General features: G+C 38.8%; 1 protein-coding gene across 1 annotated transcript in view; it reads right to left on the bottom strand.

The window, feature by feature from the left end:
- Positions 1-4576, bottom strand: part of MBD5 (methyl-CpG binding domain protein 5) — a 281410-nt gene that overhangs the window by 131742 nt on the left and 145092 nt on the right. The gene's annotated exons all lie outside the window — the stretch shown is intronic.

The raw sequence follows: 4576 nt of genomic DNA, 5'->3' as shown, positions 1-4576 counted from the left end.
ATTCTGGATATTAGCCCTTTGTTAGATAGGTAGATTGCAAAAATTTTCTCCCATTCTGTAGCTTGTCTGCTCACTCTGATGATAGTTTCTTTTGCTGTGCAGAAGCTCTTTAGTTTAATTAGACCCCATTTGTCAATTTTGGCTTTTGGTGCTGTTGCTTTTGGTGTTTTGATCATGAAGTCTTTGCCCATGTGTACGTCCTGAATGGTATTGCCTAGGTTTTCTCCTAGGGTTTTTATGGTTTTAGTCTTATGTTTAAGTCTTTAATCCATCTTGAGTTCATTTTTGTATAAGGTGTAAGGAAGGGGTCCAGTTTCTGTTTTCTGCATATGGCTAGCCAGTATTCCCAATGCCATTTATTAAACAGGGAATCTTTCCCTATTGCTTGTTTTTGTCAGGTTTGTCAAAGATTAGATGGTTGTCGATGTGTGGTGTTATTTCTGAGGCCTCTATTCTGTTCCATTGGTCTATAAATCTGTTTTGGTACCAGTACCATGCTGTTTTTGTTACTATAGCCTTGTAGCATAATTTGAAGTCAGGTAGTGTGATGCCTCCAGCTTTGTTCTTTTTGCTTAGAATTGTCTTGGCTATATGGGCTCTTCTTTAGTTCCATATGAAATTTAAAGTAGGATTTTCTAATTCTGTGAGGAAAGTCAATGGTAGCTTGATGGGGATAACAGTAAATCTATAAATTACTTTGTGCACTATGGCCATTTTCACGATATTGATTCTTCCTATGCATAAGCATGGAATGTTTTTCCGTTTGTTTGTGTTCTCTCTTATTTCCTTCAGCAGTGGTCTGTAGTTCTCCTTGAAAAGGCCCTTCACATCCCTTGTAAGTTGTATTCCTAGGTATTTTATTCTCTTTGTAGCAATTGTAAATGGAGTTCACTCATGATTTGGCTCTCTGTTTATCATTGGTGTATAGGAATGCTTGTGATTTCTGCACATTGATTTTGTATCCTGAGACTCTGCTGAAGTTGCTTATCAGCTTAAGGAGATTCTGGGCTGAGACAATGGGGTTTTCTAAATATACAATCATGGCATCTGCAAACAGGGACAAGTTGACTTTGTCTTTTCTTATCTGAATACCTTTATTTCTTTCTCTTGCCTAACTGCCCTGGCCAGAACTTCCAATACTATGTTGAATAGGAATGGTGACAGTGGGCATCCTTGTCTTGTGCTGGTTTTCAAAGGGAATGCTTCCAGCTTTTGCCCATTCAGTATGATATTGGCGGTGGGTTTGTCACAAACAGCTTTTATTATTTTGAGATACTTTCCATTAATACCAAGTTTGTTGATAGTTTTTAGCATGAAGGGGTGTTGAATTTTATCGAAGGCCTTTTTTTGCATCTATTGAGATAATCATGTGGTTTTTGTCATTTGTTCTGTTTATGTGATGGATTACATTTATTGATCTGCATATGTTGAACCAGCCTTGCATCCCAGGTGTGAAGTCGACTCTATCATGGTGGATGAGCTTTCTGATGTGCTGCTGGATTCTGTCTGCCAGCATTTTATTGAGGATTTTTGCATCGATATTCATCAAGGATATTGGCTTGAGATTTAGAATTTTTGTTGTGTCTCTGCTAGCTTTTGGCATCAGGATGATGCTGGCCTCATAAAATGAGTTAGGGAGGATTCCCTCTTTTTCCTTTGTTTGGAATAGTTTCAGAAGGAATGGTACCAGCTCCTCTTTGTACTTCTGGTAGAATTCAGCTGGGAATCCATCTGGTCCTGGACTTTTTTTGTTGGTAGAGTATTAATTACTATCTCAACTTCAGAACTTGTTATTGGTCTATTCAGTGATTTGACTTCTTCCTGGCTTAGTTGTAAGAGGGTGCATGTGTCTAGGAATTTATCCATTTCCTCTATATTTTCTAGTTTATTTGCATAGAGGGATTTATAGTATTCTCTGATGGCAGCTTGTATTTTGGTGGGATCAGTGGTGATATCCCCTTTATCATTTTTTATTGTGTCTATTTGATTCTTCTCTCTTTTCTTTTTTATTGGTCTCACTAGTGGTCTATGTATTTTGTTAATCTTTTCAAAAAATCAGCTCCTTGATTCCTTGATTTTTTTAAGGGTTTATCTCCTTCAGTTCTGCTCTGATCTTGTTTATTTCTTGTCTTCTGCTAGCTTTTGAATTTGTTTGCTCTTGCTTCTCTAGTTCTTTTAATTGTGATGTTAGGGTGTCTATTTTAGATCTTTCCCGCTTTCTCCTGTGGGCATTTGGTGCTATAAATTTCCCTCTAAGACTGCTTTGGCTGTGTCCCAGAGATTCCGGTATGTTGTGTCTTTGTTCTCATTGGTTTCAAAGAACTTATTTATTTCTGTGTTAATTTTGTTATTAACCCAGTAGTTATTCAGGGGCAGGTTGTTCAGTTCCCATATATTTTTGCAGTTTTGAGTGAGTTTCATAATGCTGAGTTCTAATTTGATTGCACTGTGGTCTGAGAGACTGTTTGTTAAGATTTCTGTTCTTCTGCATTTGCTGAGGAGTGCTTTACTTTCAATTATGTGATCAATTTTAGAATAAGTGTGACGTGGTGCTGAGAAGAATGTATATTCTGTTGATTTGGGGTAGAGAGTTCTGTAGATGTCTATTAGGTCTGCTTGGTCCAGAGCTGAGTTCACGTCCTGAATATCCTTGTTAATTTTCTGTCTTGTTGATCTAATATTGACAGTTGGGTGTTAAAGTCTCCTACTATTATTGTGTGGGAGTTTAAATCTCTTTGTGGGTCTCTTAAGAACTTGCTTTATGAATCTGGGTGCTCCTGTATTGGGTGTGTATATATTTAGGATAGTTAGCTCTTCTTGTTGTATTGATCCCTTTACCATTATGTAAAGCCCTTGTCTTTTTTGATCTCTGTTGGTTTAAAGTCTCTTTTATCAGAGACTAGGATTGCAACCCCTGCTTTTTATTGCTTTCCATTTGCTTGGTAAATATACCTCCATCCCTTTATTCTGAGTCTATGTGTGTCTTTGCATGAGATGGGACTCCTGAATACAGCACACTAATGGGTCTTGACCCTTTATCCAACTTGCCAGTCTGTGTCTAATTGGGGCATTTAACCCATTTACATTAAAGGTTAATACTGTTATGTGCGAATTTGATCCTGTCATTATGATGCTAGCTGGTTATTTTGTCCATTAGTTGATGCAGTTTCTTCATAATGTCAATGGTCTTTACAATTTGGTATGTTTTTGCAGTGGCTGGTACCAGTTTTTCCTTTCCATATTTAGGGCTTCCTTTGGAGCTCTTGTAAGGCAGGCCTGGTGGTGACAAAATCTCTCAGCATTTGCTTGTCTGTAAAGGATTTTATTATCCTTCACTTATGAAGCTTAGTTTGGCTGGATATGAAATTCTGGGTTGAAAATTCTTTCATTTAAGAATTTTGAATATTAGCCCCCATTCTCTTCTGGCTTGTAGGGTTTCTACCGAGAGATCCGCTGTTAGGCTGATAGGTTTCCCTTTGTGGGTAACCCGACCTTTCTCTCTGCCGCCCTTAACATTTTTCTTTCATTTCAACCTTGGTGAATCTGTCGATCACGTGTCTTGGGTTGCTCTTCTTAAGGAGGATCTTTGTGGTTTCTCTGTGTTTCCTGAATTTGAATGTTGGCCTGTCTTGCTAGGTTGAGGAAGTTCTCCTGAATAATGTCCTGAAGAGTATTTTCCAACTTGGTTTCATTCTCCCCGTCACTTTCAGGTACACCAATCAAACATAGGTTTGGTCTCTTCACATAGTCCCATATTTCTTTGAGGGTTTGTTCGTTCCTTTTCATTCTTTTTCTCTAATCTTGTCTTCACGCTTTATTTCATTAAGTTCATCTTCAATCTCTGATATCCTCCTTTTTTCCACTTGATTGATTCAGCTATTGATATCTGTGTATGCTTCATGAAGTTCTCATGCTGTGTTTTTAAGCTCCATCAGGTCTGGAGGTCCACCCCAGATCCTGTTTGCCTGGGTATCACCAGTGAAGGCTGCAGAACAGGTCTTTTCTTAACTAGTTATTCTAGTTAGCAATTTGTCTAACATTTTTTCAAGGTTCTTAGCGGCCTGGTGCGGTGGCTCATGTCTGTAATCCCAGCACTTTGGTGGGCTGAAGCAGGTGGATCACGAGGTCAGAAGATAGAGATCATCCTGGCTAACAAGGTGAACCCTGTCCCTACTAAAAATACAAAAAAATTAGCTGGGCATGGTGGCAGGTGCTTGTAGTCCCAGCTACTCAGGAGGTTGTGGCAGGAGAATGGCGTGAACCCGGGAGGCGGAGCTGGCAGTGAGCCGAGATCGCGCTATTGCACTCCAGCCTGGGTGACAGAGCGAGACTCCGTCTCAAACAAAACAAAACAAAATGAAACAAAACAAAACAAAACAGTAATAATAGATAGTAACAATAACCTAACTTACATAGCACTTAATATATAGAAGACACCCTTCTAAGTGTTTCATCTGTATTCATTTATGCAATCCTCACATAATGTTATGGGGTAGGTTCTATTATCCCAATTTTTTAGGTTAGTAAAACTAAGGCAGGGGAATTTGCCTGAAGTCACACAGCTCCTGAAATGACT

This window comes from Mandrillus leucophaeus, unplaced genomic scaffold, assembly GCF_000951045.1.
Source record: "Mandrillus leucophaeus isolate KB7577 unplaced genomic scaffold, Mleu.le_1.0 Scaffold1374, whole genome shotgun sequence".
Taxonomy (NCBI): domain Eukaryota; kingdom Metazoa; phylum Chordata; class Mammalia; order Primates; family Cercopithecidae; genus Mandrillus; species Mandrillus leucophaeus.
This window is presented reverse-complemented; position numbering and strand designations above follow the sequence as displayed.